Below are 27960 nucleotides of genomic sequence, written 5' to 3' on the forward strand. Positions count from 1 at the left end.
AACTGCGTCTTCTCTAAACGGTATAGTTCTATTTTAGAAGTCGGAATACAATAACAGATTCTGTTTCAGAATCTATAAAAAGCTGGTTTGGGATTCCATTGCTGGCTTACAGCCACACCACCCTGAACACGCCTGATCTCATCAGATCTCAGAAGCCAAGCAGAGTCGGGCCTGGTTAGTACTTGGATGGGAGACCGCCTGGGAATACCAGGTGCTGTAAGCCTTTTGGCTTCTCCAGGCGCATGCAGTTTGGCTACGTCAAATGCAAAAGTAGTCCCTGTTTGACTTTTTGGAACTTGTCCTTTCTCAGGACAAAGTTAAATGTATGAGGATCAAAGCCAACAATGGCCTGGGACATCTCAGCAGATCCAGGATCAGCAACATGGAGACTGAGAGCCAAACAGAAACAGAGGTGTCTGCCAACCAATCAGCAGCAGCCCAAGCTGGTTAACTTCCTGGTGTCTGTGTGGCACACGGTGATGGTCAGATGTTACATGCAGGCCGCAGAGAGAAGAGAAAAAAGCTTACAGCACCTGGTATTCCCAAGCGGTCTCCCATCCAAGTACTAACCAGGCCCGACCCTGCTTGGATTCCGAGATCTGACGAGATCGGGCGTGTTCAGGGCGGTGTGGCCGTAAGCCACAGTCCCTGTGACAAATATATGTTATATAGGTCCTGGAACCATACGTTTCCCCTATTTTTACCAGAGAGCTGGCTTGAGAGGCTGCTGTTGAGCCTGCACGTTGACTTCCCTGATGTGATTGTTCTCTGCAGCTGAAAATGGGACTCTCAGATAACTGTCTGTCAAGCTCCTCTGTTCCCTGTGTGTAGTTTTGTGTCCGTTGTCATATAGAGAAACCAGGGAAGCTCAATCCCACGACATGCTCATAAACTGCGTCTTCTCTAAACGGTATAGTTCTATTTTAGAAGTCGGAATACAATAACAGATTCTGTTTCAGAATCTATAAAAAGCTGGTTTGGGATTCCATTGCTGGCTTACGGCCACACCACCCTGAACACGCCTGATCTCATCAGATCTCAGAAGCCAAGCAGAGTCGGGCCTGGTTAGTACTTGGATGGGAGACCGCCTGGGAATACCAGGTGCTGTAAGCCTTTTGGCTTCTCCAGGCGCATGCAGTTTGGCTACGTCAAATGCAAAAGTAGTCCCTGTTTGACTTTTTGGAACTTGTCCTTTCTCAGGACAAAGTTAAATGTATGAGGATCAAAGCCAACAATGGCCTGGGACATCTCAGCAGATCCAGGATCAGCAACATGGAGACTGAGAGCCAAACAGAAACAGAGGTGTCTGCCAACCAATCAGCAGCAGCCCAAGCTGGTTAACTTCCTGGTGTCTGTGTGGCACACGGTGATGGTCAGATGTTACATGCAGGCCGCAGAGAGAAGAGAAAAAAAGCTTACAGCACCTGGTATTCCCAAGCGGTCTCCCATCCAAGTACTAACCAGGCCCGACCCTGCTTGGCTTCCGAGATCGGACGAGATCGGGCGTGTTCAGGGCAGTGTGGCCGTAAGCCACAGTCCTTGTGACAAATATATGTTATATAGGTGCTGGAACCATACGTTTCCCCTATTTTTACCAGAGAGCTGGCTTGAGAGGCTGCTGTTGAGCCTGCACGTTGACTTCCCTGATGTGATTGTTCTCTGCAGCTGAAAATGGGACTCTCAGATAACTGTCTGTCAAGCTCCTCTGTTCCCTGTGTGTAGTTTTGTGTCCGTTGTCATATAGAGAAACCAGGGAAGCTCAATCCCACGACATGCTCATAAACTGCGTCTTCTCTAAACGGTATAGTTCTATTTTAGAAGTCGGAATACAATAACAGATTCTGTTTCAGAATCTATAAAAAGCTGGTTTGGGATTCCATTGCTGGCTTACGGCCACACCACCCTGAACACGCCTGATCTCATCAGATCTCAGAAGCCAAGCAGAGTTGGGCCTGGTTAGTACTTGGATGGGAGACCGCCTGGGAATACCAGGTGCTGTAAGCCTTTTGGCTTCTCCAGGCGCATGCAGTTTGGCTACGTCAAATGCAAAAGTAGTCCCTGTTTGACTTTTTGGAACTTGTCCTTTCTCAGGACAAAGTTAAATGTATGAGGATCAAAGCCAACAATGGCCTGGGACATCTCAGCAGATCCAGGATCAGCAACATGGAGACTGAGAGCCAAACAGAAACAGAGGTGTCTGCCAACCAATCAGCAGCAGCCCAAGCTGGTTAACTTCCTGGTGTCTGTGTGGCACACGGTGATGGTCAGATGTTACATGCAGGCCGCAGAGAGAAGAGAAAAAAAGCTTACAGCACCTGGTATTCCCAAGCGGTCTCCCATCCAAGTACTAACCAGGCCCGACCCTGCTTGGCTTCCGAGATCGGACGAGATCGGGCGTGTTCAGGGCGGTGTGGCCGTAAGCCACAGTCCCTGTGACAAATATATGTTATATAGGTGCTGGAACCATACGTTTCCCCTATTTTTACCAGAGAGCTGGCTTGAGAGGCTGCTGTTGAGCCTGCACGTTGACTTCCCTGATGTGATTGTTCTCTGCAGCTGAAAATGGGACTCTCAGATAACTGTCTGTCAAGCTCCTCTGTTCCCTGTGTGTAGTTTTGTGTCCGTTGTCATATAGAGAAACCAGGGAAGCTCAATCCCACGACATGCTCATAAACTGCGTCTTCTCTAAACGGTATAGTTCTATTTTAGAAGTCGGAATACAATAACAGATTCTGTTTCAGAATCTATAAAAAGCTGGTTTGGGATTCCATTGCTGGCTTACGGCCACACCACCCTGAACACGCCTGATCTCATCAGATCTCAGAAGCCAAGCAGAGTCGGGCCTGGTTAGTACTTGGATGGGAGACCGCCTGGGAATACCAGGTGCTGTAAGCCTTTTGGCTTCTCCAGGCGCATGCAGTTTGGCTACGTCAAATGCAAAAGTAGTCCCTGTTTGACTTTTTGGAACTTGTCCTTTCTCAGGACAAAGTTAAATGTATGAGGATCAAAGCCAACAATGGCCTGGGACATCTCAGCAGATCCAGGATCAGCAACATGGAGACTGAGAGCCAAACAGAAACAGAGGTGTCTGCCAACCAATCAGCAGCAGCCCAAGCTGGTTAACTTCCTGGTGTCTGTGTGGCACACGGTGATGGTCAGATGTTACATGCAGGCCGCAGAGAGAAGAGAAAAAAGCTTACAGCACCTGGTATTCCCAAGCGGTCTCCCATCCAAGTACTAACCAGGCCCGACCCTGCTTGGATTCCGAGATCTGACGAGATCGGGCGTGTTCAGGGCGGTGTGGCCGTAAGCCACAGTCCCTGTGACAAATATATGTTATATAGGTCCTGGAACCATACGTTTCCCCTATTTTTACCAGAGAGCTGGCTTGAGAGGCTGCTGTTGAGCCTGCACGTTGACTTCCCTGATGTGATTGTTCTCTGCAGCTGAAAATGGGACTCTCAGATAACTGTCTGTCAAGCTCCTCTGTTCCCTGTGTGTAGTTTTGTGTCCGTTGTCATATAGAGAAACCAGGGAAGCTCAATCCCACGACATGCTCATAAACTGCGTCTTCTCTAAACGGTATAGTTCTATTTTAGAAGTCGGAATACAATAACAGATTCTGTTTCAGAATCTATAAAAAGCTGGTTTGGGATTCCATTGCTGGCTTACGGCCACACCACCCTGAACACGCCTGATCTCATCAGATCTCAGAAGCCAAGCAGAGTCGGGCCTGGTTAGTACTTGGATGGGAGACCGCCTGGGAATACCAGGTGCTGTAAGCCTTTTGGCTTCTCCAGGCGCATGCAGTTTGGCTACGTCAAATGCAAAAGTAGTCCCTGTTTGACTTTTTGGAACTTGTCCTTTCTCAGGACAAAGTTAAATGTATGAGGATCAAAGCCAACAATGGCCTGGGACATCTCAGCAGATCCAGGATCAGCAACATGGAGACTGAGAGCCAAACAGAAACAGAGGTGTCTGCCAACCAATCAGCAGCAGCCCAAGCTGGTTAACTTCCTGGTGTCTGTGTGGCACACGGTGATGGTCAGATGTTACATGCAGGCCGCAGAGAGAAGAGAAAAAAAGCTTACAGCACCTGGTATTCCCAAGCGGTCTCCCATCCAAGTACTAACCAGGCCCGACCCTGCTTGGCTTCCGAGATCGGACGAGATCGGGCGTGTTCAGGGCAGTGTGGCCGTAAGCCACAGTCCTTGTGACAAATATATGTTATATAGGTGCTGGAACCATACGTTTCCCCTATTTTTACCAGAGAGCTGGCTTGAGAGGCTGCTGTTGAGCCTGCACGTTGACTTCCCTGATGTGATTGTTCTCTGCAGCTGAAAATGGGACTCTCAGATAACTGTCTGTCAAGCTCCTCTGTTCCCTGTGTGTAGTTTTGTGTCCGTTGTCATATAGAGAAACCAGGGAAGCTCAATCCCACGACATGCTCATAAACTGCGTCTTCTCTAAACGGTATAGTTCTATTTTAGAAGTCGGAATACAATAACAGATTCTGTTTCAGAATCTATAAAAAGCTGGTTTGGGATTCCATTGCTGGCTTACGGCCACACCACCCTGAACACGCCTGATCTCATCAGATCTCAGAAGCCAAGCAGAGTTGGGCCTGGTTAGTACTTGGATGGGAGACCGCCTGGGAATACCAGGTGCTGTAAGCCTTTTGGCTTCTCCAGGCGCATGCAGTTTGGCTACGTCAAATGCAAAAGTAGTCCCTGTTTGACTTTTTGGAACTTGTCCTTTCTCAGGACAAAGTTAAATGTATGAGGATCAAAGCCAACAATGGCCTGGGACATCTCAGCAGATCCAGGATCAGCAACATGGAGACTGAGAGCCAAACAGAAACAGAGGTGTCTGCCAACCAATCAGCAGCAGCCCAAGCTGGTTAACTTCCTGGTGTCTGTGTGGCACACGGTGATGGTCAGATGTTACATGCAGGCCGCAGAGAGAAGAGAAAAAAAGCTTACAGCACCTGGTATTCCCAAGCGGTCTCCCATCCAAGTACTAACCAGGCCCGACCCTGCTTGGCTTCCGAGATCGGACGAGATCGGGCGTGTTCAGGGCGGTGTGGCCGTAAGCCACAGTCCCTGTGACAAATATATGTTATATAGGTGCTGGAACCATACGTTTCCCCTATTTTTACCAGAGAGCTGGCTTGAGAGGCTGCTGTTGAGCCTGCACGTTGACTTCCCTGATGTGATTGTTCTCTGCAGCTGAAAATGGGACTCTCAGATAACTGTCTGTCAAGCTCCTCTGTTCCCTGTGTGTAGTTTTGTGTCCGTTGTCATATAGAGAAACCAGGGAAGCTCAATCCCACGACATGCTCATAAACTGCGTCTTCTCTAAACGGTATAGTTCTATTTTAGAAGTCGGAATACAATAACAGATTCTGTTTCAGAATCTATAAAAAGCTGGTTTGGGATTCCATTGCTGGCTTACGGCCACACCACCCTGAACACGCCTGATCTCATCAGATCTCAGAAGCCAAGCAGAGTCGGGCCTGGTTAGTACTTGGATGGGAGACCGCCTGGGAATACCAGGTGCTGTAAGCCTTTTGGCTTCTCCAGGCGCATGCAGTTTGGCTACGTCAAATGCAAAAGTAGTCCCTGTTTGACTTTTTGGAACTTGTCCTTTCTCAGGACAAAGTTAAATGGGTACAGTACGGTGGAGGTTCTCCTCCTGTCACACTACATAACATCAAAATGAACGTACAAACTGTGTAATAGTCAGAGTTAGAGTAAAAGCTGAGGGCAGGACGTCATTTCCTTGAAATATGTAGCGGAAAATAATACGCAAAAGCATAAAAAAGCCTTGTAAAAACACAGTAAATGACTTGGCGTGTAATAAGTACACCGCTTCATGAGATCTGGCTGTAACTGGTGAAAGTGACTTCCTCATGAACAGCAGGGTCTGAGTAGAAAACCCAAAAATATCTGCAAAATATGATGAAGTTTTGAACCAATTGGAGGCACTTCATCTCATGGCTTTAACTATTCTTGAGGTACAGAATCACAAACAACATTTTCTGAAATGGATCCAGTTCCTGCTCTTTATTCTTTCATCAGTTTTATGAACCATGTGGTGCTGTGGCTTAGTTGGCCAAAGTGCCTGTCTAGTAAACAGGAGATCCTGGGTTCAAATCCCAGCAGTGCCTTAAGGTGTTATTATGTACATCAACAATGTGCCATAACTGTTTACAGCAGTGCTTCAGGAGTGCTGGACTTCCAAAACAGTCTGTACTTGGAGGCACTTCATCTCATGGCTTTAACTATTCTTGAGTTACAGAAGATTAAACTGGGACTATATCCAATGTTTTCACATATGGAGATAATTTGAATAACATCACACCCTGATTCATGCAGAGATCACATGAATTTCGGAAATAAATCACAAAAAACACTTCCTGAGGTGGATCCAGTTGATGCTCTTTAAACTTTCATCAGTTTTATGAACCATGTGGAGCTGTGGCTTAGTTGGTCAAAGTGCCTGTCTAGTAAACAGGAGATCCTGGGTTCAAATCCCAGCAGTGCCTGTGGTCCTTCAGAGCTAGCTATGACTTAGCATGAGAAACCGGTTGTTATCAGGGTTCTACTGAATGCTTTGCATTGTTGCTCTTCATCAAATGATGCACCTTTAAATGAGCATCATGGTTATTATGAGTCTGTTCTTTGGTCAGACTTCATAAAAATGTTTTTAGAAGTCCCAGTTAGTTTTGGGAAAGTCTCTGGAGCTCATTTCCGGAAATGGATCCAGTTCCTGCTCTTTATTCTTTCATCAGTCTTATGAACCATGTGGCGCTGTGGCTTAGTTGGTCAAAGTGCCTGTCTAGTAAACAGGAGATCCTGGGTTCAAATCCCAGCAGTGCCTTAATGTGTTATTATGTACATCAACATGGTGCCATAACTGTTTACAGCAGTGCTTCAGGAGTGCTGGACTTCCAAAGCAGTCTGTACTTGGAGGCACTTCATCTCATGGCTTTAACTATTCTTGAGTTACAGAAGATTAAACTGGGACTATATCCAATTTTTTCACATATAGAGATAATTTGAATAACATCAAGCCCTGATTTATGCAGAGATCACATGAATTTCGGAAATAAATCACAAAAAACACTTCCTGAGGTGGATCCAGCTCCTGCTCTTTATTCTTTCATCAGTTTTATGAACCATGTGGTGCTGTGGCTTAGTTGGTCAAAGTGCCTGTCTTGTAAACAGAAGATCCTGGGTTCAAATCCCAGCAGTACCTGTAGTCCTTCAGAGCTAGCTATGACTTAGCATGAGAAACCGGTTGTTAGCAGGGTTCTACTGAATGCTTTGCATTGTTCCTCTTCATCAAATGATGGACCTTTAAATGAGCATCATGGTTATTATGACTCGGTTCTTTGGTCAGACTTCATAAAAATGTTTTTAGAAGTCACATTTAGTTTTGGGAAAGTCTCTGGAGCTCATTTCCTGAAGTGGATCCAGTTCCTGCTCTTTATTCTTTCATCAGTTTTATGAACCATGTGGCGCTGTGGCTTAGTTGGTCAAAGTGCCTGTCTAGTAAACAGGAGATCCTGGGTTCAAATCCCAGCAGTGCCTGTGGGCCTGCAGAGAAAGCTATGACTTAGCATATAAAACAGCTTATTATCAGCTTTCTACTAAATCCTTTTCACTGGTCCACTTAATGAAAGTGCGTATAAATAGCACACAGCTTTTAAAGTCTCATTTATGCCTATTTTATACTTTCAGAGTGTAATTTTCCTCCGTTCACATAACAAGTCAAATGGTTAGGGTACAGTACGGTGGAGGTTCTCCTCCTGTCACACTACATAACATCAAAATGAACGTACAAACTGTGAAATAGTCAGAGTTAGAGTAAAAGCTGAGGGCAGGACGTCATTTCCTTTAAATATGTAGCGGAAAATAATACGCAAAAGCATAAAAAAGCCTTGTAAAAACACAGTAAATGAGTTGGCGTGTAATAAGTACACTGCTTCATGAGATCTGGCTGTAACTGGTGAAAGTGACTTCCTCATGAACACCAGGGTCTGAGTAGAAAACCCAAAAATATCTGCAAGATATGATGAAGTTTTGAACCAATTGGAGGCACTTCTACTCATGGCTTTAACTATTCTTGAGGTACAGAATCACAAAAACCATTTCCTGAAATGGATCCAGTTCCTGCTCTTTATTCTTTCATCAGTTTTATGAACCATGTGGTGCTGTGGCTTAGTTGGTCAAAGTACCTGTCTGTAAACAGGAGATCCTGGGTTCCAATCCCAGCAGTGCCTTAAGGTGTTATTATGTACGTCAACATGGTGCCATAACTGTTTACAGCAGTGCTTCAGGAGTGCTGGACTTCCAAAGCAGTCTGTACTTGGAGGCACCAATCAAGGTAAGCACAACATAGATATACATGGAGAATCAGAAAGAATGTCAATTAAATTGAAGCTACTTTTCTTTATTTATGTTTTTTTCTTTTTATAGGATCCAGGAAGCAAGAGCTGGATGAAGCTCTTGTGGACTTCATTGTGAAGGACCCCCAACCTTTCACTGTGGTTGATGATCCTGGATTCAGGGCATTTGTGGCAAAACTGGATCCTACATACGCCATTCCAAGTAGGAATACGGTTAAGGCCATGGTGGAGAAGAGGTATGTGGAGGAAAAGGAGAAGGCGAAGGCTGAGTTGCTGACTACCGACAGTGTCAGCCTCACAGCAGATATGTGGACATCCATTAATATGGATGCATATCTGGCTGTAACCTGCCATTTTGTTGGTGCTTAAGAGCAGCTGCCCACAACTCTGCTGGGAGTCCATCCTTTCCCCAGTAGCCACACAGCTGAAAACATTGCAGCTGTAGTGCAGGAGCTGATGGAGGAGTGGGGAATTGGTGGAAAAGTGAGATGTTTGGTGACGGATGCAGCACACAATATGATAGCCACTGCCAGGATCTTAAATGTTAGGCATGCTGTCTGCATAGCCAATGCCCTCAACCTGATTGTGAAAAAAAAAAATCAATGGATGCAACTCCTGGTTTTGATGACATCAGGTCAAGGGTCCGGAGGATTGTAACATATTTTAAAAGCAGCACCACTGCCAAGGAACGCCTTCAGCCGGTGCAAATGGGCCGCCCTGTGATGAAACTGATGCAGGAAGTGGAAACCCGGTGGAACAGCACTTTTGTAATGCTTCAGCGGATTTATGAACAGAGAGAAGCAGTGGCAGCAGCTCTGGCCACTCTTTCTACGGATTTGGCTCCTGTAACAGCCAATGAGTATGAGGCGACAACTCAGGGCATTAAAATGTTGTCACCATTTCAGGCAGCGACTGTGGAGCTCTCACAAGAGCGAAGAGTATCAGGCTCCAAAGTAGCTCCACTAACACGCATGTTAAAGCACACACTAAATCAGTTGAACCTGACACTATCCATAGATTATGACATTAAAAACCGAACAAGTTCAACAATACTGTACATCCATGTAGGCCTATTTATTAAACATTAATGTACCTGTAACCTGTAATGAATCATTCATAATACACAAACAGCGGTATGCACTAGCCTATCAACTGACTAAGAACGTACACTCATGCAACTTTCATGAGACAACTAAAGGAAAAAAAGAATATGGACAGAAATAATGACAGAAATAACAAACCATATTCATAACAGGATTTTGAACTTAAATGGGAAAATATAAGTTTGATCCAGCTTAAATAGGTAGCCCATATGGACAGTATTGGTCGGTTAGAGAAGTTGTTTATTTGATGTTATATCTAATATTGCAGAAGATCAAAGCCTGTGGAAGAGAGAAGTGTTTGAGGCCCTGGACCTGGTGCGCTCAGAGGTGGAGCGGCGTTTTGATCAGGAGGGACTCCGCGGCGCTGCAGGGCGAGAGCAGGCAGTTCAGGGGAAACGAGTGGATGTGGGTTCCCCGGAACTGACCCCCTTTCCACGAGAGCGGCTAAGCCTTGAGCTGGACATACTGAGGGATGTGTGTAGGGGTCCATCCTGCAAACCTTGCAGCCCCAACCCCGCTCCATGCTGTCAGAGGTGGAGAAGCTCATTAGGCTTTCCCTGGCCCCGCCCATATCTGTGGCGGCATCCGAGCGCTCTTTCTCAGCCTGAAAACCTGGCTGCGCAGCACCATGACGCAGGAGAGACTAACACATTTGGCCATTATGAACGCTCACAGCGACCTTATGGATGAAAGCCATGTCTCAACCCAGCTTAGAATTTTCATTAGTAGGTCAACTGAGAGAAGGTCCACTTTTGGAAATGTATGAAAGCCCTGAGTCATGAGCGCAGACTTTTCCTTTTTCATTTGTGGTGTATTTTATGCTGTTATGTTCCTTAAATGGCTTGATTTAGTTATCAAATTTTTATTTTCTGAACAATACAGATGCCGTGTTCATACATTCTATTTCTCTTATAACTGCATGTTATTATAAAATAACTTCAAATCAAATCCTCAATCATTGATAAGTGTGCGTGCTTCCGCCGCCCCCCCAACAAAAACCCCGCCACCCCAACAGTTCCAACATCTATGGTGTCAACTGTTTGCTCTCTCCCAACGTCTCAGCTGATGTAAACATCCCTCACACACATAGTAAACTCACTCAGTTACTCGTATAAGAAACACACAGAAAAACATGTTGCCCTGAACTCGGTGCGCTGCACTTGCTCGCTTGCTTGGGTGAGGAGGTGCTACGGTGGCCCTGAAGTGCAAATCACAACGGCAAAAGAGAAAGCGACAACGGCAAATTAAAAATTCATTAAAGGAGCCATGGCATGAAATTTTCACTTTTTAAGGTTGTTTAACATTAATATGAGTTCCCCTAGCCTGCCTGCGGTCCCCCAGTGGCTAAAAATGACGATAGACCTAAACTATGCACTGGAAATTATTCTCCGCCTTTGGAAATGTGACCATGCAGACGGCCTGATCGGGAAAGCTGCCGCTTATGACGTGGAGGTTGTTTCCCCCCAGAGCCCATATATGGCTATGCCAAAACTGCCTTTCCCCGCCCACAGCTCTTTGGCCAGCTCATTGCGCTGTACATGGATGTAAAAAATATGTTTAGAGCTCCTGCATCAGAACCTCTAAAGAGCCAGTGGACAGATTTAGTTTTTTCTGGGAAAGTGACGACAGAACCGAAGAGATTTGTGTGTGTGTGCGCCAAATATTTCACCGACGAATGTTTCCAGAACTTGGGCTAATACAGAGCCCAATAAGGGAGAGCCCAGACACCCTGCGGAGAGATATTATTTCAGCCGCTTGTATTCACGATCTCATTCTCTCGGTCACTACCCACAGCTCGTGACCATAGGTGAGGGTTGGAACATAGATTGACTTCTGGCTCAGCTCCTTTTTCACCACGACGGGCCGGTGCAGAGCCCGCATCACTGCAGACGCCGCACCGATCCGCCTGTCAATCTCCTGCTCCATTCGCCCCCTTACTTGGGGAAGGATCTCATTCCCGAGAGTAAGTAATTTAACGGTCTATTATTGTGTTGCTTTCCTGCATGTACAGTATAGTTAGATAGCTTGTTACCACAAGAAAGGGTTTGTATCGTTAGCTATGCAGCTAATAGCATCTGCAAGCACTTATCTCTGCCAACTGGGCTGTTGGAGGTGTTTGCATGCCCATGAGATGGTTAGCTCGCTCATTTTAGACCAAAACCCCCTACTTCAAGCTTCCGTGTCGCACACGGAGCAAGACACCTGAGCTCAGCCACTCTGCTGGGAAATAATATGGGCACGGAGCGCAAAAAGAGCAAGATGAGGAGGTAACTGGGCTATTTAGTCCATCCCACCTGCAGTAAATGGTTACACCGGTGTGCAATTAGGGCCCTCATGACTCATAGGATGCGAAAGCATCTATGCTACTACACCAGTCTTCACCATTTCCCCAAGGAAAGACAGCACCAGTGCATTATGAACCTAATTTATCCTCCTCTTTGCATCAAACACATTCATGCTGCCTTAACTCTATGATGAACAACTACAGACCTGTCTCTAACCTCTCTTTTATATCTAAGATTATTGAGAAAGTTGTATTTAACCAGCTCAACGACTTTCTGAATGAAAGTGGAAGTCTTGATAACTTTCAATCAGGCTTCAGCCGTCATCACAGAACTGAAACAGCTCTGGTCAAAGTGTTAAACGACATTAGGTTGAATATTGATTCTGGTAATGTTTCAGTCCTGGTTCTGTTGGACCTCAGCGCTGCGTTTGATACTGTAGATCACAGAATCCTGTTGCACAGGCTGGAAAACTGGGTTGGATTTTCTGGAGCGGTCCTTAACTGGTTCAGGTCTTACTTAGAAGGCCGGAGTTATTTTGTTACAATTGGCAGCTATGAATCTGAGCGAGTGGCCATGACTTGTGGAGTCCCTCAGGGGTCAATTCTTGGACCTCTTCTGTTTAACTTGTATATGCTCCCTTTGGGTCAGATATTGCAGAACTTTAACATCAATTATCGCAGTTATGCAGACGATACACAACTTTATGTGTCTCTGTCACCGGACGACTGCAGCCCAGCAGACATACTGTGTCAGTGTCTGGAGGAAGTAAACACCTGGATGAGAGAATTTTCTACAATTAAATGAAGACAAAACTGAGATCATTCTGTTTGGTAGCAAAGAGAAGAGGGTCAGCGTTGGTAAATATCTTGAGACTCTGGACCTTACAATCACTGACCAAGTTGGTAACCTCGGAGTGTTGATAGACTCAGATCTGACTTTCAGCAGCCACATCAAAGCTGTCACCAAGGCAGCTTTTTACCATCTCAGAAACATCAACAGAATTAAAAGTTTCCTCTCCCAAAAAGACCAGGAGTTTCTCCTGGTCTTTTTGCATGCATTCATCTCCAGGAGACTCGATTACTGTAACGCTCTTTTTAACTGGACATCCCAAAAAGAGCATTAAACATCTGCAGCTCATCCAGAAAGCTGCTGCTAGAGTTTTAACCAGGACTAAGAGATCTGAACACATCACACCAGTTTTAAAATCTTTACTCTGGCTTCCAGTCACACAGAATACATTTAAAAGCCTGCTGATGGTTTACAAATCCCAGAACGGTTTAGGCCCAAAATACATCTGTGATATGTTCAGAGAATATAAACCTAGCAGAGCTCTTAGATCCAAGGACTCAGGTCAGCTGGTCCAGTCCAGAGTCCAGACTAAACATGGAGAAGCAGCATTGAGCTGTTATGCTACAAACAAGTGGAACAAACTGCCAGTGGAGATTAACCTTTCACCAAATGAAGACAATTTTAAATCCAGGTTAAAAACATTTCTTTTCTCATGTGTCTATGCATGAAATCTGTACGCTATCTTTTAACTTATCTAAACTGTTGCTTGTTTTTAAATTCATTTAAATTATTTCATTTGTTTCTCTTTATATTCTTTTATGTATTTTAATGCTTCTTCCACTCCCTGCTGCAATGCTTTTATTTTATGTAAAGCACTTTGAATTGTTTGTACATGAAATGTGCTATACAAATAAATTTGATTTGATTTGATTTGATTTGATTTGATTTGATTAACTGAAAACCGTCATTTTCACATTGCAAATTTGAAAGTCTGGCCAAAATCCCATCGCTGTCAATTTGGGGAAAACGGAAAACTCATGCTACAACATTTCAAATGTGAGACTTTCAAAGTAATTAGGCTTTGGAACTGTTAAAAGGTTTTAAGATAATCACAGGACTATGGTGAGAAACCGCCCAAACTCACCTTAACCATGGCTTGAACAGGCTAATGTTATGCCTGTTTGGTTCGTTAGCTAGCTAACTAACGCTAACGTTAGCTCGTGAACGCTAACAGTCAGAGCAGTAATTAAAACATATTAACAAACATACTTGCTTGATAACTTACCTTATTTATTCTTCTTCAAAAGAATTAAAAAAAAACTGAAAAAGTGGACTCAGCAGGCTCCCCTCAGTGCCCCGGCCTGTGTGCTGGACTGCTGCGTTGCTAACATAGACATAATATACGTTGCTGAGCGGGAGAGACTGAATGTTACTACTGCGCATGCACACTTCTTCTCCTTTGAATGCGCACTGGGAGTGAGACTGTGTTCCTACATACTGTTGAGTGAGCTTCACTCTAAATAAAGTCATCTTCACTATAAACACTAAGTTTTTTGCCTTTTTCACCATGAAACTAACTGTTACTTCATAAAAATCAGTCATAAGTGCATATTGTAATTAACCTAGTGAAGTTAACGAATGTATGTATGTTAGGGCAGCTATTGGATTTTACAGTGAAGATGTATTGTACATAGATAATCCATGAGCCTAGTCAAGCAGTGAAGTTGTAAAGCAATGAGATGAAAAAAGTGATCAGAGCTTCATCCTCTGTGGCTGGTTGACTGTTAGCGCTTCCAGCTGCCTCAGATGCCTAGACGTCTCAGATGATGTTCTGAATGGGGTGGTTTATATAATCAATATGTAAAAGTGTTTGTGTAATGGACTATATTCCCTGAACATAGCTGGGGAAATGTTGCATCAGATATACTTTCTTAAAGACACCTAACCCCTGAGGGAGGTCATCACAACAGTATACACACCATCAGGTGCAGCTGTCAAAACAACACGACTCATGATTAACTTCCGTCTAACAAATGGATGTTAATCACATCATTTTTATTTACAGCGACATTTTCTTTGCAATTGTTACAAAATTACAGTTCAATTTACTTCAACACAGACACAGACACCAGGAAGTTAACCAGCTTGGGCTGCTGCTGATTGGTTGGCAGACACCTCTGTTTGGTTTTGGCTCTCAGTCTCCATGTTGCTGATCCTGGATCTGCTGAGATGTCCCAGCAGGCCATTGTTGGCTTTGATCCTCATACATTTAACTTTGTCCTGAGAAAGGACAAGTTCCAAAAAGTCAAACAGGGAGTGCTTTTGCATTTGACGTAGCCAAACTGCATGCGCCTGGAGAAGCCAAAAGGCTTACAGCACCTGGTATTCCCAGGCGCGCTCCCCTCCAAGTCCCTATCGCGACCAATGGTTGAGCGCTGTTGAGCACAGTTGAGCGAATGGTTGAGCCCTGTTGAGCACAGTTGAGCGCTCAACCCGCCAATCATTGAGCAGGGATTTTCCGCCGCCAATCATTGAGCAGGGATTTTCCGCCAATCAGCATCATGCCTGTCGCCACCTGTCCCGTTCGTCCTGTTCGTCATTTCAGCCGTCATTTCGCTCACGTAAGTCTAATCTTCTTCAGTGTACATTAAACTATCTCGGTGCTGGTTTTGATGAATGAAAAGATTCTCTGAAAATTGGCAACTTCCTGCGTCAGAAACGTCATTGTTTACATATACGTTGTATAGACAACGTAGGCAATTGACAACCTGCCTTCCGGTAGTTTGGCATCTTATTGTTGTGAGAATTTATGCACATTCTATCACTTTTATCATCATGACAGCATTTTAACAAATCTATAACCTATTGTAGTTATTAAACTTATGATTGTCAATCTATTATATATCTTAGTTTACCTAATCAGTTGACTATAATCCGTTTTACTATCAACACATGCTAGCTAGCTAGCTAGCTATGTATCTAAAACAGGAGAAAATACGATTCTTGTACAGCTGTATTGGAAAACTGAATTATGTTTGAAATATTTTTATTGTGAAGCAAACAGTGTATCAACAGTACATCTATCCTTGATTTATACAATGCTTTGTTAATTTGTGACCTGAATAACAAATGTTTACAAGTGAAAAACAATAGATGAATAAAATCAAATAAAGAAATGGAAAACTGAATGAATTGATATTTGTTTATGTTGTAAAGGTCAAACATGGAGAAGAAGAGCCACGAGTGCAGTGTGTGCAACAGGACTTTCACTGAGAAGTCTAACCTGACCATAGGCACAAGAAGCTTCATGCTCCAAAGCAATATTTCCCAACCTGCTCCTCAAGGCACACTGCCCTGCATGTTTCCCATGTTTCCCTGCTCCAGCACACCTGATTCAAATAATTGGGTCAGGTCTGAAAGCTCTCCAGAAGGCTGAGCACGACCCATTCATTTGAATCAGGTGTGCTGGAGCAGCAAAACATGGGAAACATGCAGGGCGGTGTGCCTTTAGGACCAGGGTTGGGAAACACTGCTCCAAAGAGAATGAGTGTGTGATGTGTGTGGTTGAAGCTTCACCTTCAGCCATCAGCTGAACTCCCGCCTGAAGCAGCACCTGTATCCACACATTCCTCTGTATAGGCAGGGAGGCCAAGCTGCTGTGTTCAGACGCAGCTAAGACTGTGACAGAGGCCCCCAGCAGAGCAGCAGACCCTGGACTGCAGAGGCTGCTGCCAAGAAATCTGGAGGGAAAATGGGACTGGAGAAATCCTCTGCATTGGTGGTACAAAAAAGGTTTCTATAAAATATCCCTTTGATCTGGATTCTGAGTGTTGAGTGAGAATACTTTGTAATCCACAGACATGTTGTAGGAAAGACTGTAATATGAAATAATATGAATGTAATATGAATTTTCTGCTTTTTAGTTCCCTAAGAAGATATATGGTGATGGCCCGGCACCATGCAGCATGTCACCAGTGTTCTGAACGAACGGGGCCAGTTCTTGAAGACGGTGGTGGTGGCAGCTGAGTCTGAGGGGTGCTGCAGGCGTATGGCGAGCGGTCTGATTGCCCGCTTCCAACGTGCAAACGCTCCGTCACCAAAGATCATATATGCAGACAACAACTGTTGTCGGTAAGTTTAAGAATAATTCCAAATAACTGATAATGAAATCAACAATTTAACTGACACAGGGTTCCTACAGGTTTCTTCAAGTCAAATTTAAGTCTTTTTAAGACCTTTTTAAGACCATTTATAAAAAAAATAATGCCTATTTCACAGACCTACCGGCAAAGAAAAACTTTTTTTTTTTTTTTAATTTGTTCATTTATTTCTCAAACAAATGAAAGTGTGGACTGTGTAAGCATTGATGAAACATTGCAGCATAGTAGTAGTAAACGCTACAACACCACAGACACAGACAACAAGCCAAACAGAGTTGTGAAAAATCAAAGAAAATTTCAGCAGACCACAAAAAAGTTTAACTGACACAGTTAAGTTGTTTTTTAACATTGGTTATGTTAGCTAGCTACTTATTCCATGCTGGGAATATGGGGAGTAGAGAGAACTATAAATAATGAAAATCAACTAAAAAATTTGTCGTTTCGTTGAGGCTCTCATCGAACATAAGAACGGACGGTGATTTGTTTACCTTGGACACCAGTTCCTCTTTAATATACACAGCTAAACCAAACTTGGCTATGTACGCCGTTTTGTCGGGACCACAAGTAATTGTGGCAGCGATGTCGGAATCGGGGAACATGCATTTAAACAACTCTGAAATACCCTCGTTTCCATTATATGAATGGTGTTTGGCGATTGTGTTAGGAGTCCACAACACCTCTGCTTTCATGGTTGGTGTGGACCCAAAAGCTGTTCGCAGATAAGTTGCGGTGACGGTCGTAACTTGAGGGGCTGGTTAACATTATCTGCTAGCTCAGATACATTTATAGCTAACTGGCTAGCGTTGGCCGGTTGAAACACCCCGGCGATGGAAGGAGTTTGATCCTTCGCTTCGATATTATTCATGTGCTTGGAGGACTTGGCGTGAGACTCTAAAGCCTTCAAGCCCATGGTACCAAGCTGAATCCTCTTTTTGCACACTGTGCAAACAAAATGATTCTTTCTCGCGCCACGCTTCATTACATTTACATTTCCTCATAATCCCAGCAAGAAATGGGAAGCAAGGACACGCAAACAAATGTTAAAAAACAACATAACGGCGTAAGTTAAACTTTCTTGTTTTCTGCTGAGATTTGCCTTGATTTTTCACGCTTCTGCTTGGCTTGTTGCTGTGGTCTGAGTCAGTGCTGTAGCAATGTGATCGGACCCGGGGCGGAGTGGTAGTGGCAGCGTTGCGTTCTCAATGATTGGTTCTACGTTATTTAGGCTTTTCAAAATAATAGTAGCCTTGTTGACAAATGAAACGTTTGAGGAGAATGCGATACGGAGAAGTTACTGCACAAATTTTAAGACCCAGATATCAAAATTCAAGACTTTTTCAAGTCTTTTTAAGGTATTATTTCCAAATTCATAAATTCAATGCTTTTAAGACTTTTTAAGACCCCGCGGGAACCCTGTGACAGATGAAACAGTTAACATTAAATCACATCTTTTTACAAGGAACACATGCTGTATAAAATCTTGATATCATTTCAGTGACAGCGGTTCCTCCTTCCTGGAGACTCTGTTCAGACACTGGGTGCAGAAGGGTGCTGTGTACCACCGGCAGCACCGCTGGGATCCTGCTGTGATCCAACAGAGCCATTCCAAGTATGGGGCGTCCATGAGTGCCTTGGCAGGTGCAGTGCTGGCCTACAACAAGGACGACATGATGCTCTTAGTCCAGGCTGTCAGGAGTGGCAAAAAAGAGTTGTACGCCAGATGTTCAGACGAGGAAATGATGGCCTTCCAATAGAATAGAATGTGATATAATAATAATACTACATACAAGAATATTTTCTTGCACTATTGCACATTTGTTGGATGAGAATATATGTACAATGAGTATATGAACAATGGAGAACGGCTGACTGATGACAGGCGAGTGAATGATGGTGAGAAAGAGAGAGATTATGAGTAAATGAAAGTATGAATACAGGAGAAAACGAGAATGCAGAAGAGAAATGAGAATGAATGGAGAAGTGAATGCGGAAGGGAGAAAGTAGGAATGCGAGTTTGAATGATGTGAGGAACGTGAGGAATGAAAGGGAAAATGTTAAAGACGGTGGCTTCAAAAAGGAGCTGACCGTGATTGTGGAGCTCGCAGGGGACGACAAAGTGACTTTGATGGAGTTGCTGAGAGGCATAAAAGAAAGCTGCGGAATAGTTCTTGCCTGCAGAATGAAGGCAAAGAGCACATATGTAACAACTATGCAGGACGGGAAAGGCAAGGCGCGCCTCATGGACGGCTTTTTGTTAAAGGGAGTGCAAAGGAAGTCAGAAGCAGTGAACTAGTTGTATCCTTCCTTAACTTGCCCCCGTACATCACGGACGAGGAAATATGCCAAAAATGAGCAACTTGGGGGGTGAAGGCAACTTCGCCGATTAAAAGGAGGAAATGGCCTGGAACAGACGTGGCTGACGGCACGCGATTTTGTAAAGTACAATCGCTGCCGTATTCGACGAAGTTTGAAACCCTGGAGGGGGGAGAATACTGTCTGTCATGTATGACAGTAGTCATACAAGCCTGGCAGGTGTGTGACGGGGATATTATGTGTGTGCAAGAGACACATTGGGATGAAGAGTGCATGAGTGAAGTAAAGAAGGAATGGATGGGAGAAATGTATGTGAATAACAGTGGGGCAAAGTCCAGAGGGGTGGCTATTCTGGTGAAGAGGGGAGTAGTCAGCAATATAAAGAAGTGTGTGGATGATGGGGAGGGGCGAGTGATAGGGGTCCTTGTTCCTTCCCTGTGATATGCAGTATGAAGGGATAATGAACAGCGCTAAGAAGACAGAGTTTTGGAAGAAGAGAGGGCTCACACTGAGGGGGAAGGTGGTAGTGAATGCGTTAATAGTGAGTAAGATTGGTTATGTGATGAATGTGTTGGATGTGCCTGAGAGAGTGTTGAAGGAGATGGAGAGAATGGTGAATGAGTTTTTATGGGAGGGGAAAGGAGTGAGGATAGCTAGGGAGGTGTTGGAGAATGAGTATGAGGATGGTGGGTTAAAACTAATAAATTTAGAAAGGAAAAAGAAAGCAATGAGAGTGAAGATGATGGTAAGATATTTAAAAAAGATCAAGTGTGGAAGGTGTTTCTAGGGAGGGCAATAGATGAATGTGGTGGATGTGGTGGGAGTGCGGTGTACATGGATTTGAAGGAAGGTATGTTGAGCGGAGTGTCTGAGTTTCATAAGGAGGTGCTGGGAGCGTGGGGGGAGTTTGTAAAAAATGTGAAGTATGAATGTCAGAATGTGAGGCAGGTGTGGGAGCAGCCAGTGTTTTTAAACCCAAAAATCACTTGTGGGGGGAGCACAATATATAACAGGCTGATGTGGAGGGCAGGGATTAGGAAAGTGAGGGATATAGTGTATGAATATGTACCAGGATTTATGAGGGCACAGGTGATGGTGGACGAGGTGAGAGAAAGGGGGGATGAGATGGCACTGAGAACGGCAGAAGGGGTTATGGGGAAAATAAGGGAGGGAATGCCGAGGGAATGGGTGAGAATGATTGAGGGTGAGGTGGGGGAAAATGAAAATGAAGCTGGAGAAATGGGAATGTATGTGGGGGAAGGGGAGGGGAGGATGAATGTAATGAGTGTGAAAGCAAGGGTGATATACAGGAGTCTGAGAAGGAATGAAGTAAAGAGACCGGCAGCAGAGAAAGTGTGGGAGAGGGTGATGGAGGACATGGATGAAAAAGGAATATGGAAAAACCTAAGGGTTAAATTTAACACCCCTGAATGCGAGAACTTTGATTTTATGTTGAGGCACAACAGGATTTTTAATAATTTAGTAATAAGTAGGTTTGATGTGAATGTAAGGAAAGAATGTGATGTGTGCGGTGTGGGGGTGGAAACGTGTATGCATGAGTTTGTTGAATGTGGGGAACTGGTCGGGTATTTCAAGAAACTGAAAGGGCTAATAAACAGATGTTGGGATAAAGAAGTGTGGGGGGAAACGGGCTGGAGAGAGGTGTGGTTGTTTGGAGTGAGGGGAAGGATGGAAGGGAAGAATGTCAATCTGCTGAACTATGTTTTAAGTCACGCCAGGTATGCTGTTAAAATGAGGAGGGACATAGCACATTACGAGAAAAAGAAAGTGGAGGTGTGGAGTATCTTTAAAAGCATCACAAACAGAGACGTGCACAGGGTTTTAACACACTTGGGGGTAGAAGAGTTCACCGAGGGTTTTGTGGAGGGGAGCACGTTCATACAGATTGGGGATGGGGGTGTGAAGTTAGACTTTGGGTAGAGCAAGGGTGGCTTTTAATGTTTTTATTTATTTCTATGGTTTGGTGAGGGAGCCTGTGGGCGAGAGGAGAAGGAGGAGACCTACAGGCTGTCTCACTTGTTTAGTTTTGTCATGTCGGTGTTTCTGTTATTATTTTTTATTTCTATGGTTTGGTGAGGAGGTCTGTGGGATGGGAGAGAGGGAGAAGACCCACAGGTTGCCTCACCAGTTTTGTTTTTTGTCTTGACTATTTTTTTAAATAATATATGTGTATAGATAGTTTAAATGTGTATATATGGATTTTGATATATGTATTTTTTGATTAAAAAAAACACGCCTGATCTCATCAGATCTCAGAAGCTAAGCAGAGTCGGGCCTGGTTAGTACTTGGATGGGAGACCGCCTGGGAATACCAGGTGCTGTAAGCCTTTTGGCTTCTCCAGGCGCATGCAGTTTGGCTACGTCAAATGCAAAAGCAGTCCCTGTTTGACTTTTTGGAACTTTTTTCCCTTGTTTTTTTATTCTGATCTCACTGTGAAGCACTTTGTGAATCCTTTTCTGCGAAAAGTGCTATATAAATAAATTTTACTTACTTACTTACTTACTCCTTTCTCAGGACAAAGTTAAATGTATGAGGACAGTAGCGAACGCTGAAACATAAGCATTTTTTTGTGTGAATGTATTTATTTTACTTGTAATATCCATTTAATATTTTGTATACGTTTTATTATTATGTGCATACTTTGGGAAAATTGTTTGATTAATAACGTCACTTGACCACGTCAGCAGTTAGGTCATCACTTGGTCACGTGATACACTTGATAGAAAAAGGTGAGTTTCGTTTCATTCTCAGTCGGTGTGTGTAAGCGGTATATGAAAAGACAAAGGACTGTGTAATATGAAGGAATGGACTCCTAGCTACTCCTAACCTTCTGGTCGGAGGGGCACACGGTATGAACAATTGAGAGAAATATTCTTGTGTTTGGGTGTGTGTAAATTATGTTTTTTGAGAGCATTGATATTTTATGTAACACGTTTCAGTTAAGCAATTCATAGATAGAAACATGACGGTTTCACTAATGTATATCTGCCACCGTGTATTTTATTTCAGTGTTCACGGTGGTCTTGGGCGTTTGCAAGACAGAAAATGCATGTAATAAAACATTTAAACCATCAGTCGGAGCGTTGCACTTTCATCAACCAGTTAAGAAAAGTTGGGAGCAGCTACAGTGAACACGTGCACCGTGTGCAGCTCAGCCCGAGAACATCGAGGGACTGCGCGCGGTGAATGCAAGCTGTGAACTTCTCGCCAGCCGTGCCGAGATGGACGGGGGAGAGAAAGAAAGGACCGTCGCAGCTTGAAGATTACTACAGCTCGTCTTTCAACCTCGCCAATCTACTCGGACCGTTGCGATTGCAGTGACTCGCAAAACATAGCGTCGGCTTGCAACGAGGACAAGGATTGAGACTGTGCCGTTTCCACAAGTCACCACAAGAGAGCAACAGCGCGCCGTGGTCGTGAGTGGTAACACCAAGCCCTGGGAATTCAGGTTTTTTCAGTTGATAAGAAACGAGCATTATAACTTGTAAATATTTAAATAAGTGTGAAAGGCCATTGTGTGCATATTTTGTGTGAATATTTCTGGACTGTGCTAATAAGTAATTTGACATTCCTACTTTGGATTTCTTGTTTGGTTTAACCTGTGTGTGATTGATATTTGAAATTAATAGGCATACTTGTACCATTAGTTTTGCTTAAGGTTTAAGATTTTGATTACTACGTTTATAGTGTTGTTTCAAAATAGTCCAGAAAATGGCTCAAACCAAAGAGAGTGCTCTTGTACTTGAGGGAGTAATTCAGGCTCTTGAAGAAGAAAAAATAGAATTACAAACCAAGTTAGAAACTGAAACAGAGAGAGACCAAATGACAGAACGCATAGCTGAAATTGACAACAGTCTGCAAGCACATAGCGTAGAGAGCAAGGAACCAACTTCTGAACCTGAACAACCCAGGCGATCAGAAAGAGAGCGAAAACCAACTGAAAAGTGGCCTGACTATGCAAAAGGAGAGAGTGCAAAAAAGGAAAGAAAGTTTATGCTAACTTATGTAAGCTTCAAAAGTGAGGTTCAGTACATTAGGAGCAAACTCAAAGAAGAATGTGACGAAGAGAAGCTTGAAAGTATGACAACTACTTTGGAAGAATATGAGTCACACTTAACGCAAGAGTGCGAAAGCCTACGTGCATTGACCACACCAAGCCAAGACATAAGAAGGCCAATGGATAGCTGCACCTCACTAACTAAAGAAGTAGTTGCTCTGTTGCTCTGCGCTGCTCAGAAGTAGGCAATGCAGAGCCTCTGAACACAAAGTGTGCCTTGAGTAAAGGTCCAGTCCCACGTGTTCCCACACTGGTTCACAGACTGTCCTCAGTCTTGCCATTTGTGTTGTGTGAGTTCTCAGAGTGAAACGTGAGCTTCAGAGTCGTAGAGAATGGAAAGTGTGTCCTGGTCCGGTGTAAGAGTTCCCAACAAAGCAGACGTGTGTGTTCCGGCACAGATCAGTGGCCACAACAGGTTCTTTTTGCACACCAAAGCAGTTCTCCTCATCAGGTTGGTCGGGCCCGTCAGACACAGAAGCAGTGCAACGGAAATCTAAAGGTGTCTGCTGTAGAAACAAAGTTGCAGATGCTTTGCATCAGCTCTGTTATCACTGGTGTGCGCTCAGTTTCCCACTGATACACATGTAAGGGCTGCTGAGCTTGAAAGCCCACAGCAGTAAATGTGTCCTGGTGGAGCTCGGGGACATTCCCCACCTGCAGGCCGTCCGGTGCGGAGCTCAGACAAATGCCCGATCTGCACCTCAGACCTGTGCCGAGCAGACTGAGCGGACGCAGGTCAGGAAGCTAAACAGCTGCGGGGGAACACAACGGAGAGGAATGCTTAGCTTTTCCTTCACCACCTGCCTGATGCTGCCACAGAACAGACATGTGTCCCCTCAGTTTCAGCTTGTTAGCAGGAAAAGCAGATGAGTGAAGGACAGAGCTCGCTGCTCCGGAGTCGACTCAGAAAGAAACAGGCTGGCCGGCAACAGTCAGAATCAGCTGAGGACGTTCATGGCTTTTATCAGCACACTGTACATACGCAGCTTCTAAAGGGTTAAACTTGCTCTCCAAACAAGTCACAGATTTCAAAATGTTTTCATTGTCAAGAGCTGTGTGTCCGATATCAGCAGCAAACAAATCTACTTCACTGCAGTGAGAGAAAGTGTTTTTCATGGCTTTAGGGGGTCCAAATGTGGAGCATATGACCGTCCAAACAAGAGGCAAAGCGCCTCAGGCAGGTTCTGCAGATCATCCGTTACAATACCTCCCTCAGCAATGATGGCAGTGCACACTGGGGGAAGGTGCAGCTGGTTCGCAGTGAGCTGCACATCTGCACGGACATCTGGGCAGCCCGACAGATACTGGTGCCCAGGTCTCATCTGTGTCACCACCCTGTGATGAAAGCAAACAGAAACATGACATTACAACAGGGAAATGTTGGAAACTGTCACCATTTCAACCCTGCCTTCCAGCCTTGTGCATTAAAGGAATATTCCGACCATTTGGGAGTTAACCCATCTCCGTCATTTTCACAGTGAGACCACATGATCAGTATCTCTTTGTGTCTGTACATCCAGCAGCTGTCTTTCAGCTCTTAACAGTACTGCAGTAAGTGTGTGTGTGTGTGTGTGTGTTGCCAGCTGCCTGAGATAATAAAAGCTGGACTTCACTACTGCACAAATTTGCCGGTCCAATTTAAAATCACTGTCCATCTTAAAACCCAAGTTTGTGACTGTTGGCTTCCTGTATTGCACCAAGGGGCCTAAGTCAACAGGAGGGGAGCCACAGTACAAGAGCCACTGGGACCGAACACCATCACTTCTGTCTTCTTCTCATTGAATTTTAAAAAGTTTAAGGACATCCAGACTTTAATGTCTTCAAGACATAACAGAAGTGGTTTAATAGAAAAAGCATCCTTCTTCCTTAGGGGCACATAGATCTGGCTGTCATCAGCATAGCAATGGAAAGAGATACCATGCTTTCTCAGGATGGAACCCAGGGGCAGCAAGCACAGGGAAAAAAGCAGGGGCCCTAAAATTGAATTGAAACCAAGGCCATCACAGGAGACCGCTCACACCCTGCCTACCGCCTGCTGGATCTGTTGCCCTGGGAGACGCTCCAGGTCCACAAGATCCCGCACCAGCAGGCTAACAGACAGTTTCTTCCCCCCAAACAGCCCTGAAGAACAGCACACACACCTAGCTCCTCCTACCTCTCAGCACCCTAACAGCACGGGCTACCCCTACCATGTCTGTGCAACACCTGCAGCCACTTTTATCCTTTATATATCTTTTATCCAAATGTTTTTATGTTTATAATGTCCTTTATGTTGTTGTGGTTTTTTTGCCTTGTTTTTGAACCTTTGTGGTGCAGGATGGCTCTGCGGGAGCACCTTCAATTTCGTTGTACCTCCACAGTGAAGTGACAATAAAGGCTGTTCTGATTCTGATGCTAAAGGAGAATTATTCATTTTCCATCACAGACGGTGGGGCCTGCAAAGAATGTCCTCAGTAAGTCAGCAAGCGCAGGTGTGAAATAGGTGCTGGAGCGGGAGCAGCGACCTGCCTCTAACCTGCCTCAGCATGGCTTCTGCAGCAGGTGACCCACTGGTGGGACATCATGTCCTCTGGCCACCCTGTGACGGCACTGAGCAGACACAAGATGGAAGAGTACAGCAAAGCCACTGAATTCCTCCAACACATGGTGCAACTCTTCTGTGGACTAAAGATTGGTCAAACGGGCCGCTGGAAACCAGTCCACACAGGAATTGTCATGGCAACATCTACAATTTTATCAATCCAAAAAGACATGCTGGACCATGGACACATGTTTGTGTTGACGAGCAGATTTACCCAGGACTGCATTAAAAACCTGTTCAGCTGCATAAGGCAAAGGAATCCTGTCCCAACACCAGGCCCTGAGATCAATCTCAGTCGGGCAGTTTCTCACCGCAGTCCAATCAGGAAGCTATCAGGAGTCAGGAGGCAGCAGGCTTTGGGCAGAGTTCCTGGACATTAAGGAGACATTTCCCAGCCCTGGCCTGAGTGTGGACCAGCTGATCGGACACAAAGGTACTCCTGATCTCACAAACAGCCAAACCTGTACTCTCCACCATCTTACAGGATACAGTGTAAACAAAGTAATCAAACATTCCAACATCTGTGATGGACGCCAAAGTGCAATTAAGCAAAATGATGGCAGTCTGGAAGAAGAGCACGGCACCTTACTGACGCTGAGGGAATTCAAACCAGGAGTGCTCTGTCGGCCATCAGTCTGCTCCAGAAAACTGAGGAGCTTTTCTGAAAAAGGTCCAGTGCATCTTTCATGGAACTCCCAAATGCCACAGATGCTCTACAGAGAGAAGCCAGGCTGCTGGAAAGCGTGCTCCCTTCATGTCATGATGTACAGAGGAGAATAACCAGCAGACTCATCAGGCTCAGACTGAGACTGGCAGCAAAGCATCTCCTGAATGAAAGAAAGAAAGTGCTGTCCAAAGCTGGGCATCTGGGGAGTAAAAGCCAGACAAAGAACATGAAGAGAAAACAGCATCTTGTCCCACAACAAGCGAGCCCCCACCAAACACCTCGCCTGTTGCCATGGAGACGCTTGGTCTCTCCTTTGCAAGCATCCCTCCACCCGCGGCAGCTTCAACACCAGTACATATGGATGCTGCGTTTATCTTTTTGCTCCCTGACATTTCATTTCTATTTCACTAATTGCATATAAGTTATTATATTCATACATCATCCGGCTTCTTCAGGACATTTTAGAAAACTGTGTTGCCATGTTTGCATTAGCTTTATTAGGTGATAAATTCATTTCTGATCACTTTTATTCTGACAGCCTCCCCATCACCCAGCCAGCTCCAGCTGTGCACCATTCCACTCACCAGCTGGTGCATCACTCCATCACTGACAGGACGGGCAAGTTCCACCCAGCTGCTCATCGCCCAGCTCACCTCTCACAATCAGTCCCCCTGAAAACATGAAGATGAACATGGATGTCAGCAGTGTAAACCGGAATAGTTTCATCATAGTTGTTTTATTTTTAGAAATGTCATACAGTTATTTATTCTTGCTGATATGTTACTGTACATAATTATTTTTTCCTGTTCTGTCTTCTAATAGAGATCTTAGTCTCAGGTTGACTGTATGATGAAACACTAAATGAAGGAATGAAATCAAACTAACAGCCTGCAGTAAATACCAACTTTGTAAAGGTTACAATTTCTCAAGTGTTTGTTGTTGAAACATTTTGATTCAGCTCTGATTATTTTGGAGGACACAGAGAAAATGGCATCTAGTTACCTTGTTGATTATGTGTATATAACATGCTTAAGCAGTTCATTGGAGTCGGTAGTTTAACTGAAAAATATGAAATAATTACTCATCTTCACAATCACATTTTTCTTTACTGATAATCACATTTATGCTGCCGCCTCTGTCTGTCAATAACAATAACATAACTCCAACTAAATGAACCATATCAGTCTGCCAGCATAGATACAGTACAGGAAGGGACAGAGTAATTCTAAACTATAATATTTCAAAATTGGCTGAATATTTTAAAAAATTGAATCAGACAGTAATAGGTGAAAGTCTTGAGACCCGTTTGGACCCGTCTTGCTCACATTAGCTAGCTGCAGCTAAACTACAACTAGCTGGTTAGCACGGTTAATTCACTAAAACTTAACTTACTTAATTAGTTAAAGAACAATCAGCTAGTGCCTCACAGTGCCAAAAAAAATGTAATTTCATTACCTTACCGGAAATAATACTTGAGAAACCCCAAAAATGAACGGCGTTCCACGGTGGAACTGCTGGTGTTTGGGACTATCTGGACCTATCGGCGGCTCAGTGACCCACGTGACTTCCG

At 44.4% G+C, this 27960-nt stretch overlaps 1 long non-coding RNA gene and 18 other non-coding genes across 20 annotated transcripts; 12 read left to right on the forward strand and 7 right to left on the reverse strand.

Annotated features, from left to right (window-relative positions):
* Window positions 1-104: 104 nt before the first annotated feature.
* Window positions 105-223, forward strand: LOC142392384 (5S ribosomal RNA). The gene has a single exon (XR_012771039.1). It is a non-coding gene; the product is annotated as a 5S ribosomal RNA (ribosomal RNA).
* Window positions 224-521: 298 nt separating this feature from the next.
* LOC142393154 (5S ribosomal RNA) lies at window positions 522-640 on the reverse strand. Its single transcript, XR_012771773.1, has one exon. It is a non-coding gene; the product is annotated as a 5S ribosomal RNA (ribosomal RNA).
* A 354-nt stretch (window positions 641-994) lies between these two features.
* Window positions 995-1113, forward strand: LOC142392353 (5S ribosomal RNA). Its single transcript, XR_012771010.1, has one exon. It is a non-coding gene; the product is annotated as a 5S ribosomal RNA (ribosomal RNA).
* A 299-nt stretch (window positions 1114-1412) lies between these two features.
* On the reverse strand, window positions 1413-1531 carry LOC142392534 (5S ribosomal RNA). The gene has a single exon (XR_012771179.1). It is a non-coding gene; the product is annotated as a 5S ribosomal RNA (ribosomal RNA).
* Window positions 1532-1885: 354 nt separating this feature from the next.
* Window positions 1886-2004, forward strand: LOC142392127 (5S ribosomal RNA). The gene has a single exon (XR_012770795.1). It is a non-coding gene; the product is annotated as a 5S ribosomal RNA (ribosomal RNA).
* Window positions 2005-2303: 299 nt separating this feature from the next.
* LOC142392032 (5S ribosomal RNA) lies at window positions 2304-2422 on the reverse strand. The gene has a single exon (XR_012770704.1). It is a non-coding gene; the product is annotated as a 5S ribosomal RNA (ribosomal RNA).
* Window positions 2423-2776: 354 nt separating this feature from the next.
* Window positions 2777-2895, forward strand: LOC142392354 (5S ribosomal RNA). Its single transcript, XR_012771011.1, has one exon. It is a non-coding gene; the product is annotated as a 5S ribosomal RNA (ribosomal RNA).
* Window positions 2896-3193: 298 nt separating this feature from the next.
* LOC142393155 (5S ribosomal RNA) lies at window positions 3194-3312 on the reverse strand. Its single transcript, XR_012771774.1, has one exon. It is a non-coding gene; the product is annotated as a 5S ribosomal RNA (ribosomal RNA).
* Window positions 3313-3666: 354 nt separating this feature from the next.
* LOC142392355 (5S ribosomal RNA) lies at window positions 3667-3785 on the forward strand. Its single transcript, XR_012771012.1, has one exon. It is a non-coding gene; the product is annotated as a 5S ribosomal RNA (ribosomal RNA).
* Window positions 3786-4084: 299 nt separating this feature from the next.
* Window positions 4085-4203, reverse strand: LOC142392535 (5S ribosomal RNA). The gene has a single exon (XR_012771180.1). It is a non-coding gene; the product is annotated as a 5S ribosomal RNA (ribosomal RNA).
* Window positions 4204-4557: 354 nt separating this feature from the next.
* Window positions 4558-4676, forward strand: LOC142392128 (5S ribosomal RNA). Its single transcript, XR_012770796.1, has one exon. It is a non-coding gene; the product is annotated as a 5S ribosomal RNA (ribosomal RNA).
* Window positions 4677-4975: 299 nt separating this feature from the next.
* LOC142392034 (5S ribosomal RNA) lies at window positions 4976-5094 on the reverse strand. The gene has a single exon (XR_012770706.1). It is a non-coding gene; the product is annotated as a 5S ribosomal RNA (ribosomal RNA).
* A 354-nt stretch (window positions 5095-5448) lies between these two features.
* On the forward strand, window positions 5449-5567 carry LOC142392356 (5S ribosomal RNA). The gene has a single exon (XR_012771013.1). It is a non-coding gene; the product is annotated as a 5S ribosomal RNA (ribosomal RNA).
* Window positions 5568-6095: 528 nt separating this feature from the next.
* trnat-agu (transfer RNA threonine (anticodon AGU)) lies at window positions 6096-6169 on the forward strand. The gene has a single exon. It is a non-coding gene; the product is annotated as a tRNA-Thr (tRNA).
* Window positions 6170-6473: 304 nt separating this feature from the next.
* Window positions 6474-6547, forward strand: trnat-agu (transfer RNA threonine (anticodon AGU)). Its single transcript has one exon. It is a non-coding gene; the product is annotated as a tRNA-Thr (tRNA).
* Window positions 6548-6808: 261 nt separating this feature from the next.
* trnat-agu (transfer RNA threonine (anticodon AGU)) lies at window positions 6809-6882 on the forward strand. The gene has a single exon. It is a non-coding gene; the product is annotated as a tRNA-Thr (tRNA).
* Window positions 6883-7186: 304 nt separating this feature from the next.
* trnat-ugu (transfer RNA threonine (anticodon UGU)) lies at window positions 7187-7260 on the forward strand. Its single transcript has one exon. It is a non-coding gene; the product is annotated as a tRNA-Thr (tRNA).
* A 261-nt stretch (window positions 7261-7521) lies between these two features.
* Window positions 7522-7595, forward strand: trnat-agu (transfer RNA threonine (anticodon AGU)). The gene has a single exon. It is a non-coding gene; the product is annotated as a tRNA-Thr (tRNA).
* Window positions 7596-16105: 8510 nt separating this feature from the next.
* On the reverse strand, window positions 16106-27922 carry LOC142391902 (uncharacterized). 2 transcript variants are annotated; one of them, XR_012770635.1, is made up of 4 exons: window positions 27846-27922; window positions 26975-27061; window positions 24350-24477; window positions 16106-18401 (listed from the first exon to the last, which is right to left on the reverse strand). It is a non-coding gene; the product is annotated as an uncharacterized LOC142391902 (long non-coding RNA). The 2 variants fall into 2 exon arrangements; XR_012770634.1 differs by lacking the exon at window positions 16106-18401 and having other exon boundaries at window positions 23962-24477.
* Window positions 27923-27960: the final 38 nt, after the last annotated feature.

This window comes from Odontesthes bonariensis, chromosome 11 (genome assembly GCF_027942865.1).
Source record: "Odontesthes bonariensis isolate fOdoBon6 chromosome 11, fOdoBon6.hap1, whole genome shotgun sequence".
NCBI classification, from domain to species: Eukaryota; Metazoa; Chordata; class Actinopteri; order Atheriniformes; family Atherinopsidae; genus Odontesthes; species Odontesthes bonariensis.